A 19988-nucleotide genomic window follows, 5' to 3' on the forward strand; every position below is an offset into this window, starting at 1 on the left:
ATATCTGCACCGCAATCTGTAAAAAGATGGAAATACATACACCGCTATATGTATAAACAAGGAAATATCTACACCGCCATCTGTATAAACATGGAAATATCTCCACCGCCATCTGTATAAACATGGAAATACCTACACCGCTATCTGTATAAACATGGAAATAAGTCCACGGCTATCTGTATAAACATGGAAATATCTACATCGCTATCTGTATAAACATGGAAATATCTACACCGCCATATGTATAAACATGCAAATATCTACACAGCCATCTGTATAAACTTGGAAATAACTACACAACCATCTTTATAAACATGGAAATATCTACATTGCCGTCTGTATACACGTGGAAATATCTACACAGCCATCTGTATAAGCATGGAAATATCTACACCGCTATCTGCAAAACATGGAAATACTTACAACGCTCTCTGTATAAACAGGGAATTACCTACATCGCTATCTGTATAAACAGGGAATATCTCCACTGCTATCTGTATTAACATGGAAATATCTACACCGCTATCTGTATAAACATGGAAATATCTACACGGCTATCTGTATAAACCTGGAAATATCTACACCGCTATCTGTACAAACACGGAAATATAAACACCGCCATCTGCATAAACATGTAAATATCTACACAGCCATTTGTATAAACATGGAAATAACTACACCACCATCTTTATAAACATGGAAATATCTACATTGCCATGTGTATACACGTGGAAATATCTACACAGCCATCTGTATCAGCATGGAAATATCTACACCGCTATCTTTATAAACATGGAAATATCTACACCGCTCTATGTATAAACATGGAAATATCTACATCGCTATCTGAATTAACAGGGAATATCTCCACTCCTATCTGTATAAACATGGAAATATCTACACCGCCATCTCTATAAACATGGAAATATCTACACCGCCATCTGTATAAACATGGAAATACCTATACAGTCATCTGTATAAACATGGAAATATCTACAATGCCATCTGTATAAACATGGAAATACCTTCACTTCTATCTGTATAAACATGAAAATATCTACACCGCCATCTTCAGAAACATGGATGTATCTACACCGCCATCTGTATAATCTTGGAAATATCTACACCACTATCTGTATAAACATGGAAATATCTTCACTTCTATCTGTATAAACATGAAAATACCTACACCGCTATCTCTATAGACATGGAAATATCTACACCGCTATCTGTATAAACATTGAAATATCTCCACTCCCATCTGTATAAAGATGGAAATATCTACACCGCGACCAGTAAAAACATGGAAATATCTACACCGCTATCTGTATAAACATGGAAGTAGCAACACCGCTATCTGTATATACATGGAAATATCTACACCGCTATCTCTATAAACATGAAAATACTTACACCACCATCTCTACAAACATGGAAATATTTACACCGCTATCTGTATAAACATAGAAATAACTACACCGCCATCTCTATAAACATGGAGTTATCTACACCGCCATCTGCATAAACATGGAAATATATACACAGACATCTGTATAAACTTGGGAATATCTACACTGACATCTGTAGAAAGATGGAAATATCTACAAAGCGATCTGTATAAACATGGGAATTTCAACACCGCTACCTGTATAAACATGGAAATATCTACACCGCTATCTATATCAACATGGAAATAACTTCACCGCAATCTGTATAAACATGGAAATATCTACACAGCAATCTGTGCAAAGATGGAAATATCTACACCGCAGTCTCTATAAACATGCAAATATCTAAACCGCTATCTGTATAAACATGGAAATAACTACACTGTTATCTGTATAAACATGGAAATTTTTACACCGCTATCTGTATAAACATGGAAATATCTCCACCGCTATCTTTATAAACACGTAATTACCTACACCGGTATCTTTAAAAACATGGAAATACCTACACAGCTATCTCTATAAACAATGAAATATCTACAACGCTATCTGTGTAAACATGGAAATATCTACACAGCTATCTGTGTAAGCATGGAAATATCTACAACGCTATCTGTGTAAACATGGAAATGTTTATAACGCTATCTGTGTAAACAGGGAAATATCTACACAGCTATCTGTAAAACGTGGAAATATCTACACCACTATCTGTATAACCCTGAAAATATTTACACCGCTATCTCTATCAACATGTAAATAACTACACCGCTATCTGTATAAACATGGAAATATCTACAATGATATCTCTGTAAACATGGAAATATCGACACAGGTATCTGTGTAAACTTGGAAATATCTACACCGCTATCTGTGTAAAGTTTGCAATGTCTACACCGCAATCTGTGCAAAGATGGAAATATCTTTACCGCTATATCTGTAAACATGGAAATATCTACACCGCTATATGTATAAACATGGAAATATATACACTGCCATCTGTATACACATGGAAATATCTACAGAGCCATCTGTATAAACATGGAAATATCTACACCGCTATCTCTATAAACATGGAAATATCTACACCGCTATCTGTATAAACATGGAAATATCTACACCATGATCTGTATAAACATGGAAATATATACACCGCTATCTGTATAAACATGGCAATGTCGGCACTGCTATCTCTATAAACATGGAAATATCTACAAAGACATCTGTATAAACATGGAAATACCTACACAGTCATGTGTAGGAATATTTAAATATCTACACTGCCATCTGTATAAACATAGAAATATCTACACAGCCCTCTGTATAAATATGGAAATATCTGCATAGGCATCTGGGTAAACATGCAAATATCTGCACCGCTATGTGTATAAACATGGAAATATCTCCACTGCTCTCTGTATAAACATGGAAATATCTCCACCGTTATCTGTATAAACATGGAAATATCTCCACCGTTATCTGTATAAACATGGAAATATCTACAGCACCATCTCTATAAACATTGAAAAATCTACACTGCCTTCTGTAAAAACATGGAAATATCTACACAGTCATCTGAATAAACATGGAAATATCTACACCACCATCTGTATAAACATGGAAATATCTACAATACCATCTGTCTACACATGGAAATATCTACACAGCCATCTGTATAAACATGGAATTATCTACACTGCCATCTGTAGAAAGATGGAAATATCTACACCGCTATCTCTATAAATATGGAAATATCTACACCGCCATCTCTATAAACATGAAAACATCTACACTGCCATCTCCATAAAGATGGAAGTATCTACTCCACCATGTGTATAAACACGGAAATATCTACACCACCATCTGTGTAAACATGGAAATATCTACAGAGCCATCTGTATAAAAATGGAAATATCTACAAAGCGATCTCTATGAACATGGAAATGTCTACATCGCTATCTGTATAAACATGGAAATAGCCACATTGATATCTGTATAAACATGGAAGTATCTACACCGCTATGTGTATAAACATGGAAATATCTACAATGCAATCTCTGTAAACATGGAAATATCTACAAAGCTATCTGTGTAAAGTTGGAAATATCTACAACGCTGTCTGTGTAAAGATGGCAATATCTACACCGCAATCGGTGCAAAGACGGAAGCATCTACACCGCTATCTCCGTAAACATGGAAATACCTACACCGCTATCTGTATAAACCTGGAAATATCTACACCGCCATCTCTATCAAAATGGAAATATCTACACCGCCATCTGTATAATCATGGAAATATCTACACCGCCATCTGTATAAACATGGAAATATCTACACCGCTATCTTTATAAACTTGGAAATAACTCCATCGCTATCTGTATAAACATGGAAATATCTACACGGCTATCTGTATAAACCTGGAAATATCTACACCACTATCTGTATTAACATGGAAATATCTACATCGCTATCTGTATAAACATGGAAATATCTACACCGCTATCTGTACAAACATGGAAATATAAACACCGCCATCTGCATGAACATGTAAATATCTACACAGCCATTTGTATAAACATGGAAATAACTACACCACCATCTTTATAAACATGAAAATATCTACACCCCTATCTGTATAAACATGGAATTATCCACACAGCTATCTCTATAAACATGGAAAAATTAACACCGCTATCTCTATGCACATGGAAATATCTACACTGGCATCTCTATAAACATGGAAATATCTACACCACGATCAGTATAAACATTGAAATATCTACACCGCTATCTGCATAAACATGGAAATATCTCCACTGTTATCTCTATAAACATCGAAATATCTACACCGCCATCTGTATAAACATGGAAATACTTACAAAGTTATCTGTATAAACATGGAAATATCTACAATGCAATCTCTGTAAACATGGAAATATCTACACAGCTATCTGTGTAAAGTTGGAAATATCTACACCGCTGTCTGTGTATAGATGGCAATATCTACACCGCAATCTGTGCATAGATGGAAGCATCTACACCGCTATCTCTGTAAACATGGAAATACCTTCACCGCTATCTGTATAAACCTGGAAATATCTACACCGCCATCAGTATAAACATGGAAGTATCTACACCGCTATTTTTATAAACATGGAAATAAGTCCACGGCTATCTGTATAAACCTGGAAATATCTACAAAGCTATCTGTATTAACATGGATATGTCTACAACGCTATATGTGTAAACCTGGAAATATCTACGCAGCTATCTGTGTAAACTTGGAAATACCTACACAGCTGTCTGTGTAAAGATGGATATATCTGCACCGCAATCTGTAAAAAGATGGAAATACATACACCGCTATATGTATAAACAAGGAAATATCTACACCGCCATCTGTATAAACATGGAAATATCTCCACCGCCATCTGTATAAACATGGAAATACCTACACCGCTATCTGTATAAACATGGAAATAAGTCCACGGCTATCTGTATAAACATGGAAATATCTACATCGCTATCTGTATAAACATGGAAATATCTACACCGCCATATGTATAAACATGCAAATATCTACACAGCCATCTGTATAAACTTGGAAATAACTACACAACCATCTTTATAAACATGGAAATATCTACATTGCCGTCTGTATACACGTGGAAATATCTACACAGCCATCTGTATAAGCATGGAAATATCTACACCGCTATCTGCAAAACATGGAAATACTTACAACGCTCTCTGTATAAACAGGGAATTACCTACATTGCTACCTGTATAAACAGGGAATATCTCCACTGCTATCTGTATTAACATGGAAATATCTACACCGCTATCTGTATAAACATGGAAATATCTACACGGCTATCTGTATAAACCTGGAAATATCTACACCGCTATCTGTACAAACACGGAAATATAAACACCGCCATCTGCATAAACATGTAAATATCTACACAGCCATTTGTATAAACATGGAAATAACTACACCACCATCTTTATAAACATGGAAATATCTACATTGCCATGTGTATACACGTGGAAATATCTACACAGCCATCTGTATCAGCATGGAAATATCTACACCGCTATCTTTATAAACATGGAAATATCTACACCGCTCTATGTATAAACATGGAAATATCTACATCGCTATCTGAATTAACAGGGAATATCTCCACTCCTATCTGTATAAACATGGAAATATCTACACCGCCATCTCTATAAACATGGAAATATCTACACCGCCATCTGTATAAACATGGAAATACCTATACAGTCATCTGTATAAACATGGAAATATCTACAATGCCATCTGTATAAACATGGAAATACCTTCACTTCTATCTGTATAAACATGAAAATATCTACACCGCCATCTTCAGAAACATGGATGTATCTACACCGCCATCTGTATAATCTTGGAAATATCTACACCACTATCTGTATAAACATGGAAATATCTTCACTTCTATCTGTATAAACATGAAAATACCTACACCGCTATCTCTATAGACATGGAAATATCTACACCGCTATCTGTATAAACATTGAAATATCTCCACTCCCATCTGTATAAAGATGGAAATATCTACACCGCGACCAGTAAAAACATGGAAATATCTACACCGCTATCTGTATAAACATGGAAGTAGCAACACCGCTATCTGTATATACATGGAAATATCTACACCGCTATCTCTATAAACATGAAAATACTTACACCACCATCTCTACAAACATGGAAATATTTACACCGCTATCTGTATAAACATAGAAATAACTACACCGCCATCTCTATAAACATGGAGTTATCTACACCGCCATCTGCATAAACATGGAAATATATACACAGACATCTGTATAAACTTGGGAATATCTACACTGACATCTGTAGAAAGATGGAAATATCTACAAAGCGATCTGTATAAACATGGGAATTTCAACACCGCTACCTGTATAAACATGGAAATATCTACACCGCTATCTATATCAACATGGAAATAACTTCACCGCAATCTGTATAAACATGGAAATATCTACACAGCAATCTGTGCAAAGATGGAAATATCTACACCGCAGTCTCTATAAACATGCAAATATCTAAACCGCTATCTGTATAAACATGGAAATAACTACACTGTTATCTGTATAAACATGGAAATTTTTACACCGCTATCTGTATAAACATGGAAATATCTCCACCGCTATCTTTATAAACACGTAATTACCTACACCGGTATCTTTAAAAACATGGAAATACCTACACAGCTATCTCTATAAACAATGAAATATCTACAACGCTATCTGTGTAAACATGGAAATATCTACACAGCTATCTGTGTAAGCATGGAAATATCTACAACGCTATCTGTGTAAACATGGAAATGTTTATAACGCTATCTGTGTAAACAGGGAAATATCTACACAGCTATCTGTAAAACGTGGAAATATCTACACCACTATCTGTATAACCCTGAAAATATTTACACCGCTATCTCTATCAACATGTAAATAACTACACCGCTATCTGTATAAACATGGAAATATCTACAATGATATCTCTGTAAACATGGAAATATCGACACAGGTATCTGTGTAAACTTGGAAATATCTACACCGCTATCTGTGTAAAGTTTGCAATGTCTACACCGCAATCTGTGCAAAGATGGAAATATCTTTACCGCTATATCTGTAAACATGGAAATATCTACACCGCTATATGTATAAACATGGAAATATATACACTGCCATCTGTATACACATGGAAATATCTACAGAGCCATCTGTATAAACATGGAAATATCTACACCGCTATCTCTATAAACATGGAAATATCTACACCGCTATCTGTATAAACATGGAAATATCTACACCATGATCTGTATAAACATGGAAATATATACACCGCTATCTGTATAAACATGGCAATGTCGGCACTGCTATCTCTATAAACATGGAAATATCTACAAAGACATCTGTATAAACATGGAAATACCTACACAGTCATGTGTAGGAATATTTAAATATCTACACTGCCATCTGTATAAACATAGAAATATCTACACAGCCCTCTGTATAAATATGGAAATATCTGCATAGGCATCTGGGTAAACATGGAAATATCTGCACCGCTATGTGTATAAACATGGAAATATCTCCACTGCTCTCTGTATAAACATGGAAATATCTCCACCGTTATCTGTATAAACATGGAAATATCTCCACCGTTATCTGTATAAACATGGAAATATCTACAGCACCATCTCTATAAACATTGAAAAATCTACACTGCCTTCTGTAAAAACATGGAAATATCTACACAGTCATCTGAATAAACATGGAAATATCTACACCACCATCTGTATAAACATGGAAATATCTACAATACCATCTGTCTACACATGGAAATATCTACACAGCCATCTGTATAAACATGGAATTATCTACACTGCCATCTGTAGAAAGATGGAAATATCTACACCGCTATCTCTATAAATATGGAAATATCTACACCGCCATCTCTATAAACATGAAAACATCTACACTGCCATCTCCATAAAGATGGAAGTATCTACTCCACCATGTGTATAAACACGGAAATATCTACACCACCATCTGTGTAAACATGGAAATATCTACAGAGCCATCTGTATAAAAATGGAAATATCTACAAAGCGATCTCTATGAACATGGAAATGTCTACATCGCTATCTGTATAAACATGGAAATAGCCACATTGATATCTGTATAAACATGGAAGTATCTACACCGCTATGTGTATAAACATGGAAATATCTACAATGCAATCTCTGTAAACATGGAAATATCTACAAAGCTATCTGTGTAAAGTTGGAAATATCTACAACGCTGTCTGTGTAAAGATGGCAATATCTACACCGCAATCGGTGCAAAGACGGAAGCATCTACACCGCTATCTCCGTAAACATGGAAATACCTACACCGCTATCTGTATAAACCTGGAAATATCTACACCGCCATCTCTATCAAAATGGAAATATCTACACCGCCATCTGTATAATCATGGAAATATCTACACCGCCATCTGTATAAACATGGAAATATCTACACCGCTATCTTTATAAACTTGGAAATAACTCCATCGCTATCTGTATAAACATGGAAATATCTACACGGCTATCTGTATAAACCTGGAAATATCTACACCACTATCTGTATTAACATGGAAATATCTACATCGCTATCTGTATAAACATGGAAATATCTACACCGCTATCTGTACAAACATGGAAATATAAACACCGCCATCTGCATGAACATGTAAATATCTACACAGCCATTTGTATAAACATGGAAATAACTACACCACCATCTTTATAAACATGAAAATATCTACACCCCTATCTGTATAAACATGGAATTATCCACACAGCTATCTCTATAAACATGGAAAAATTAACACCGCTATCTCTATGCACATGGAAATATCTACACTGGCATCTCTATAAACATGGAAATATCTACACCACGATCAGTATAAACATTGAAATATCTACACCGCTATCTGCATAAACATGGAAATATCTCCACTGTTATCTCTATAAACATCGAAATATCTACACCGCCATCTGTATAAACATGGAAATACTTACAAAGTTATCTGTATAAACATGGAAATATCTACAATGCAATCTCTGTAAACATGGAAATATCTACACAGCTATCTGTGTAAAGTTGGAAATATCTACACCGCTGTCTGTGTATAGATGGCAATATCTACACCGCAATCTGTGCATAGATGGAAGCATCTACACCGCTATCTCTGTAAACATGGAAATACCTTCACCGCTATCTGTATAAACCTGGAAATATCTACACCGCCATCAGTATAAACATGGAAGTATCTACACCGCTATTTTTATAAACATGGAAATAAGTCCACGGCTATCTGTATAAACCTGGAAATATCTACAAAGCTATCTGTATAAACATGGATATGTCTACAACGCTATATGTGTAAACCTGGAAATATCCACGCAGCTATCTGTGTAAACTTGGAAATACCTACACAGCTGTCTGTGTAAAGATGGATATATCTGCACCGCAATCTGTAAAAAGATGGAAATACATACACCGCTATATGTATAAACAAGGAAATATCTACACCGCCATCTGTATAAACATGGAAATATCTCCACCGCCATCTGTATAAACATGGAAATACCTACACCGCTATCTGTATAAACATGGAAATAAGTCCACGGCTATCTGTATAAACATGGAAATATCTACATCGCTATCTGTATAAACATGGAAATATCTACACCGCCATATGTATAAACATGCAAATATCTACACAGCCATCTGTATAAACTTGGAAATAACTACACAACCATCTTTATAAACATGGAAATATCTACATTGCCGTCTGTATACACGTGGAAATATCTACACAGCCATCTGTATAAGCATGGAAATATCTACACCGCTATCTGCAAAACATGGAAATACTTACAACGCTCTCTGTATAAACAGGGAATTACCTACATCGCTATCTGTATAAACAGGGAATATCTCCACTGCTATCTGTATTAACATGGAAATATCTACACCGCTATCTGTATAAACATGGAAATATCTACACGGCTATCTGTATAAACCTGGAAATATCTACACCGCTATCTGTACAAACACGGAAATATAAACACCGCCATCTGCATAAACATGTAAATATCTACACAGCCATTTGTATAAACATGGAAATAACTACACCACCATCTTTATAAACATGGAAATATCTACATTGCCATGTGTATACACGTGGAAATATCTACACAGCCATCTGTATCAGCATGGAAATATCTACACCGCTATCTTTATAAACATGGAAATATCTACACCGCTCTATGTATAAACATGGAAATATCTACATCGCTATCTGAATTAACAGGGAATATCTCCACTCCTATCTGTATAAACATGGAAATATCTACACCGCCATCTCTATAAACATGGAAATATCTACACCGCCATCTGTATAAACATGGAAATACCTATACAGTCATCTGTATAAACATGGAAATATCTACAATGCCATCTGTATAAACATGGAAATACCTTCACTTCTATCTGTATAAACATGAAAATATCTACACCGCCATCTTCAGAAACATGGATGTATCTACACCGCCATCTGTATAATCTTGGAAATATCTACACCACTATCTGTATAAACATGGAAATATCTTCACTTCTATCTGTATAAACATGAAAATACCTACACCGCTATCTCTATAGACATGGAAATATCTACACCGCTATCTGTATAAACATTGAAATATCTCCACTCCCATCTGTATAAAGATGGAAATATCTACACCGCGACCAGTAAAAACATGGAAATATCTACACCGCTATCTGTATAAACATGGAAGTAGCAACACCGCTATCTGTATATACATGGAAATATCTACACCGCTATCTCTATAAACATGAAAATACTTACACCACCATCTCTACAAACATGGAAATATTTACACCGCTATCTGTATAAACATAGAAATAACTACACCGCCATCTCTATAAACATGGAGTTATCTACACCGCCATCTGCATAAACATGGAAATATATACACAGACATCTGTATAAACTTGGGAATATCTACACTGACATCTGTAGAAAGATGGAAATATCTACAAAGCGATCTGTATAAACATGGGAATTTCAACACCGCTACCTGTATAAACATGGAAATATCTACACCGCTATCTATATCAACATGGAAATAACTTCACCGCAATCTGTATAAACATGGAAATATCTACACAGCAATCTGTGCAAAGATGGAAATATCTACACCGCAGTCTCTATAAACATGCAAATATCTAAACCGCTATCTGTATAAACATGGAAATAACTACACTGTTATCTGTATAAACATGGAAATTTTTACACCGCTATCTGTATAAACATGGAAATATCTCCACCGCTATCTTTATAAACACGTAATTACCTACACCGGTATCTTTAAAAACATGGAAATACCTACACAGCTATCTCTATAAACAATGAAATATCTACAACGCTATCTGTGTAAACATGGAAATATCTACACAGCTATCTGTGTAAGCATGGAAATATCTACAACGCTATCTGTGTAAACATGGAAATGTTTATAACGCTATCTGTGTAAACAGGGAAATATCTACACAGCTATCTGTAAAACGTGGAAATATCTACACCACTATCTGTATAACCCTGAAAATATTTACACCGCTATCTCTATCAACATGTAAATAACTACACCGCTATCTGTATAAACATGGAAATATCTACAATGATATCTCTGTAAACATGGAAATATCGACACAGGTATCTGTGTAAACTTGGAAATATCTACACCGCTATCTGTGTAAAGTTTGCAATGTCTACACCGCAATCTGTGCAAAGATGGAAATATCTTTACCGCTATATCTGTAAACATGGAAATATCTACACCGCTATATGTATAAACATGGAAATATATACACTGCCATCTGTATACACATGGAAATATCTACAGAGCCATCTGTATAAACATGGAAATATCTACACCGCTATCTCTATAAACATGGAAATATCTACACCGCTATCTGTATAAACATGGAAATATCTACACCATGATCTGTATAAACATGGAAATATATACACCGCTATCTGTATAAACATGGCAATGTCGGCACTGCTATCTCTATAAACATGGAAATATCTACAAAGACATCTGTATAAACATGGAAATACCTACACAGTCATGTGTAGGAATATTTAAATATCTACACTGCCATCTGTATAAACATAGAAATATCTACACAGCCCTCTGTATAAATATGGAAATATCTGCATAGGCATCTGGGTAAACATGGAAATATCTGCACCGCTATGTGTATAAACATGGAAATATCTCCACTGCTCTCTGTATAAACATGGAAATATCTCCACCGTTATCTGTATAAACATGGAAATATCTCCACCGTTATCTGTATAAACATGGAAATATCTACAGCACCATCTCTATAAACATTGAAAAATCTACACTGCCTTCTGTAAAAACATGGAAATATCTACACAGTCATCTGAATAAACATGGAAATATCTACACCACCATCTGTATAAACATGGAAATATCTACAATACCATCTGTCTACACATGGAAATATCTACACAGCCATCTGTATAAACATGGAATTATCTACACTGCCATCTGTAGAAAGATGGAAATATCTACACCGCTATCTCTATAAATATGGAAATATCTACACCGCCATCTCTATAAACATGAAAACATCTACACTGCCATCTCCATAAAGATGGAAGTATCTACTCCACCATGTGTATAAACACGGAAATATCTACACCACCATCTGTGTAAACATGGAAATATCTACAGAGCCATCTGTATAAAAATGGAAATATCTACAAAGCGATCTCTATGAACATGGAAATGTCTACATCGCTATCTGTATAAACATGGAAATAGCCACATTGATATCTGTATAAACATGGAAGTATCTACACCGCTATGTGTATAAACATGGAAATATCTACAATGCAATCTCTGTAAACATGGAAATATCTACAAAGCTATCTGTGTAAAGTTGGAAATATCTACAACGCTGTCTGTGTAAAGATGGCAATATCTACACCGCAATCGGTGCAAAGACGGAAGCATCTACACCGCTATCTCCGTAAACATGGAAATACCTACACCGCTATCTGTATAAACCTGGAAATATCTACACCGCCATCTCTATCAAAATGGAAATATCTACACCGCCATCTGTATAATCATGGAAATATCTACACCGCCATCTGTATAAACATGGAAATATCTACACCGCTATCTTTATAAACTTGGAAATAACTCCATCGCTATCTGTATAAACATGGAAATATCTACACGGCTATCTGTATAAACCTGGAAATATCTACACCACTATCTGTATTAACATGGAAATATCTACATCGCTATCTGTATAAACATGGAAATATCTACACCGCTATCTGTACAAACATGGAAATATAAACACCGCCATCTGCATGAACATGTAAATATCTACACAGCCATTTGTATAAACATGGAAATAACTACACCACCATCTTTATAAACATGAAAATATCTACACCCCTATCTGTATAAACATGGAATTATCCACACAGCTATCTCTATAAACATGGAAAAATTAACACCGCTATCTCTATGCACATGGAAATATCTACACTGGCATCTCTATAAACATGGAAATATCTACACCACGATCAGTATAAACATTGAAATATCTACACCGCTATCTGCATAAACATGGAAATATCTCCACTGTTATCTCTATAAACATCGAAATATCTACACCGCCATCTGTATAAACATGGAAATACTTACAAAGTTATCTGTATAAACATGGAAATATCTACAATGCAATCTCTGTAAACATGGAAATATCTACACAGCTATCTGTGTAAAGTTGGAAATATCTACACCGCTGTCTGTGTATAGATGGCAATATCTACACCGCAATCTGTGCATAGATGGAAGCATCTACACCGCTATCTCTGTAAACATGGAAATACCTTCACCGCTATCTGTATAAACCTGGAAATATCTACACCGCCATCAGTATAAACATGGAAGTATCTACACCGCTATTTTTATAAACATGGAAATAAGTCCACGGCTATCTGTATAAACCTGGAAATATCTACAAAGCTATCTGTATAAACATGGATATGTCTACAACGCTATATGTGTAAACCTGGAAATATCCACGCAGCTATCTGTGTAAACTTGGAAATACCTACACAGCTGTCTGTGTAAAGATGGATATATCTGCACCGCAATCTGTAAAAAGATGGAAATACATACACCGCTATATGTATAAACAAGGAAATATCTACACCGCCATCTGTATAAACATGGAAATATCTCCACCGCCATCTGTATAAACATGGAAATACCTACACCGCTATCTGTATAAACATGGAAATAAGTCCACGGCTATCTGTATAAACATGGAAATATCTACATCGCTATCTGTATAAACATGGAAATATCTACACCGCCATATGTATAAACATGCAAATATCTACACAGCCATCTGTATAAACTTGGAAATAACTACACAACCATCTTTATAAACATGGAAATATCTACATTGCCGTCTGTATACACGTGGAAATATCTACACAGCCATCTGTATAAGCATGGAAATATCTACACCGCTATCTGCAAAACATGGAAATACTTACAACGCTCTCTGTATAAACAGGGAATTACCTACATCGCTATCTGTATAAACAGGGAATATCTCCACTGCTATCTGTATTAACATGGAAATATCTACACCGCTATCTGTATAAACATGGAAATATCTACACGGCTATCTGTATAAACCTGGAAATATCTACACCGCTATCTGTACAAACACGGAAATATAAACACCGCCATCTGCATAAACATGTAAATATCTACACAGCCATTTGTATAAACATGGAAATAACTACACCACCATCTTTATAAACATGGAAATATCTACATTGCCATGTGTATACACGTGGAAATATCTACACAGCCATCTGTATCAGCATGGAAATATCTACACCGCTATCTTTATAAACATGGAAATATCTACACCGCTCTATGTATAAACATGGAAATATCTACATCGCTATCTGAATTAACAGGGAATATCTCCACTCCTATCTGTATAAACATGGAAATATCTACACCGCCATCTCTATAAACATGGAAATATCTACACCGCCATCTGTATAAACATGGAAATACCTATACAGTCATCTGTATAAACATGGAAATATCTACAATGCCATCTGTATAAACATGGAAATACCTTCACTTCTATCTGTATAAACATGAAAATATCTACACCGCCATCTTCAGAAACATGGATGTATCTACACCGCCATCTGTATAATCTTGGAAATATCTACACCACTATCTGTATAAACATGGAAATATCTTCACTTCTATCTGTATAAACATGAAAATACCTACACCGCTATCTCTATAGACATGGAAATATCTACACCGCTATCTGTATAAACATTGAAATATCTCCACTCCCATCTGTATAAAGATGGAAATATCTACACCGCGACCAGTAAAAACATGGAAATATCTACACCGCTATCTGTATAAACATGGAAGTAGCAACACCGCTATCTGTATATACATGGAAATATCTACACCGCTATCTCTATAAACATGAAAATACTTACACCACCATCTCTACAAACATGGAAATATTTACACCGCTATCTGTATAAACATAGAAATAACTACACCGCCATCTCTATAAACATGGAGTTATCTACACCGCCATCTGCATAAACATGGAAATATATACACAGACATCTGTATAAACTTGGGAATATCTACACTGACATCTGTAGAAAGATGGAAATATCTACAAAGCGATCTGTATAAACATGGGAATTTCAACACCGCTACCTGTATAAACATGGAAATATCTACACCGCTATCTATATCAACATGGAAATAACTTCACCGCAATCTGTATAAACATGGAAATATCTACACAGCAATCTGTGCAAAGATGGAAATATCTACACCGCAGTCTCTATAAACATGCAAATATCTAAACCGCTATCTGTATAAACATGGAAATAACTACACTGTTATCTGTATAAACATGGAAATTTTTACACCGCTATCTGTATAAACATGGAAATATCTCCACCGCTATCTTTATAAACACGTAATTACCTACACCGGTATCTTTAAAAACATGGAAATACCTACACAGCTATCTCTATAAACAATGAAATATCTACAACGCTATCTGTGTAAACATGGAAATATCTACACAGCTATCTGTGTAAGCATGGAAATATCTACAACGCTATCTGTGTAAACATGGAAATGTTTATAACGCTATCTGTGTAAACAGGGAAATATCTACACAGCTATCTGTAAAACGTGGAAATATCTACACCACTATCTGTATAACCCTGAAAATATTTACACCGCTATCTCTATCAACATGTAAATAACTACACCGCTATCTGTATAAACATGGAAATATCTACAATGATATCTCTGTAAACATGGAAATATCGACACAGGTATCTGTGTAAACTTGGAAATATCTACACCGCTATCTGTGTAAAGTTTGCAATGTCTACACCGCAATCTGTGCAAAGATGGAAATATCTTTACCGCTATATCTGTAAACATGGAAATATCTACACCGCTATATGTATAAACATGGAAATATATACACTGCCATCTGTATACACATGGAAATATCTACAGAGCCATCTGTATAAACATGGAAATATCTACACCGCTATCTCTATAAACATGGAAATATCTACACCGCTATCTGTATAAACATGGAAATATCTACACCATGATCTGTATAAACATGGAAATATATACACCGCTATCTGTATAAACATGGCAATGTCGGCACTGCTATCTCTATAAACATGGAAATATCTACAAAGACATCTGTATAAACATGGAAATACCTACACAGTCATGTGTAGGAATATTTAAATATCTACACTGCCATCTGTATAAACATAGAAATATCTACACAGCCCTCTGTATAAATATGGAAATATCTGCATAGGCATCTGGGTAAACATGCAAATATCTGCACCGCTATGTGTATAAACATGGAAATATCTCCACTGCTCTCTGTATAAACATGGAAATATCTCCACCGTTATCTGTATAAACATGGAAATATCTCCACCGTTATCTGTATAAACATGGAAATATCTACAGCACCATCTCTATAAACATTGAAAAATCTACACTGCCTTCTGTAAAAACATGGAAATATCTACACAGTCATCTGAATAAACATGGAAATATCTACACCACCATCTGTATAAACATGGAAATATCTACAATACCATCTGTCTACACATGGAAATATCTACACAGCCATCTGTATAAACATGGAATTATCTACACTGCCATCTGTAGAAAGATGGAAATATCTACACCGCTATCTCTATAAATATGGAAATATCTACACCGCCATCTCTATAAACATGAAAACATCTACACTGCCATCTCCATAAAGATGGAAGTATCTACTCCACCATGTGTATAAACACGGAAATATCTACACCACCATCTGTGTAAACATGGAAATATCTACAGAGCCATCTGTATAAAAATGGAAATATCTACAAAGCGATCTCTATGAACATGGAAATGTCTACATCGCTATCTGTATAAACATGGAAATAGCCACATTGATATCTGTATAAACATGGAAGTATCTACACCGCTATGTGTATAAACATGGAAATATCTACAATGCAATCTCTGTAAACATGGAAATATCTACAAAGCTATCTGTGTAAAGTTGGAAATATCTACAACGCTGTCTGTGTAAAGATGGCAATATCTACACCGCAATCGGTGCAAAGACGGAAGCATCTACACCGCTATCTCCGTAAACATGGAAATACCTACACCGCTATCTGTATAAACCTGGAAATATCTACACCGCCATCTCTATCAAAATGGAAATATCTACACCGCCATCTGTATAATCATGGAAATATCTACACCGCCATCTGTATAAACATGGAAATATCTACACCGCTATCTTTATAAACTTGGAAATAACTCCATCGCTATCTGTATAAACATGGAAATATCTACACGGCTATCTGTATAAACCTGGAAATATCTACACCACTATCTGTATTAACATGGAAATATCTACATCGCTATCTGTATAAACATGGAAATATCTACACCGCTATCTGTACAAACATGGAAATATAAACACCGCCATCTGCATGAACATGTAAATATCTACACAGCCATTTGTATAAACATGGAAATAACTACACCACCATCTTTATAAACATGAAAATATCTACACCCCTATCTGTATAAACATGGAATTATCCACACAGCTATCTCTATAAACATGGAAAAATTAACACCGCTATCTCTATGCACATGGAAATATCTACACTGGCATCTCTATAAACATGGAAATATCTACACCACGATCAGTATAAACATTGAAATATCTACACCGCTATCTGCATAAACATGGAAATATCTCCACTGTTATCTCTATAAACATCGAAATATCTACACCGCCATCTGTATAAACATGGAAATACTTACAAAGTTATCTGTATAAACATGGAAATATCTACAATGCAATCTCTGTAAACATGGAAATATCTACACAGCTATCTGTGTAAAGTTGGAAATATCTACACCGCTGTCTGTGTATAGATGGCAATATCTACACCGCAATCTGTGCATAGATGGAAGCATCTACACCGCTATCTCTGTAAACATGGAAATACCTTCACCGCTATCTGTATAAACCTGGAAATATCTACACCGCCATCAGTATAAACATGGAAGTATCTACACCGCTATTTTTATAAACATGGAAATAAGTCCACGGCTATCTGTATAAACCTGGAAATATCTACAAAGCTATCTGTATAAACATGGATATGTCTACAACGCTATATGTGTAAACCTGGAAATATCCACGCAGCTATCTGTGTAAACTTGGAAATACCTACACAGCTGTCTGTGTAAAGATGGATATATCTGCACCGCAATCTGTAAAAAGATGGAAATACATACACCGCTATATGTATAAACAAGGAAATATCTACACCGCCATCTGTATAAACATGGAAATATCTCCACCGCCATCTGTATAAACATGGAAATACCTACACCGCTATCTGTATAAACATGGAAATAAGTCCACGGCTATCTGTATAAACATGGAAATATCTACATCGCTATCTGTATAAACATGGAAATATCTACACCGCCATATGTATAAACATGCAAATATCTACACAGCCATCTGTATAAACTTGGAAATAACTACACAACCATCTTTATAAACATGGAAATATCTACATTGCCGTCTGTATACACGTGGAAATATCTACACAGCCATCTGTATAAGCATGGAAATATCTACACCGCTATCTGCAAAACATGGAAATACTTACAACGCTCTCTGTATAAACAGGGAATTACCTACATCGCTATCTGTATAAACAGGGAATATCTCCACTGCTATCTGTATTAACATGGAAATATCTACACCGCTATCTGTATAAACATGGAAATATCTACACGGCTATCTGTATAAACCTGGAAATATCTACACCGCTATCTGTACAAACACGGAAATATAAACACCGCCATCTGCATAAACATGTAAATATCTACACAGCCATTTGTATAAACATGGAAATAACTACACCACCATCTTTATAAACATGGAAATATCTACATTGCCATGTGTATACACGTGGAAATATCTACACAGCCATCTGTATCAGCATGGAAATATCTACACCGCTATCTTTATAAACATGGAAATATCTACACCGCTCTATGTATAAACATGGAAATATCTACATCGCTATCTGAATTAACAGGGAATATCTCCACTCCTATCTGTATAAACATGGAAATATCTACACCGCCATCTCTATAAACATGGAAATATCTA

The sequence above is a fragment of the Pan paniscus genome, chromosome 7 (genome assembly GCF_029289425.2).
Source record: "Pan paniscus chromosome 7, NHGRI_mPanPan1-v2.0_pri, whole genome shotgun sequence".
NCBI lineage: Eukaryota > Metazoa > Chordata > Mammalia > Primates > Hominidae > Pan > Pan paniscus.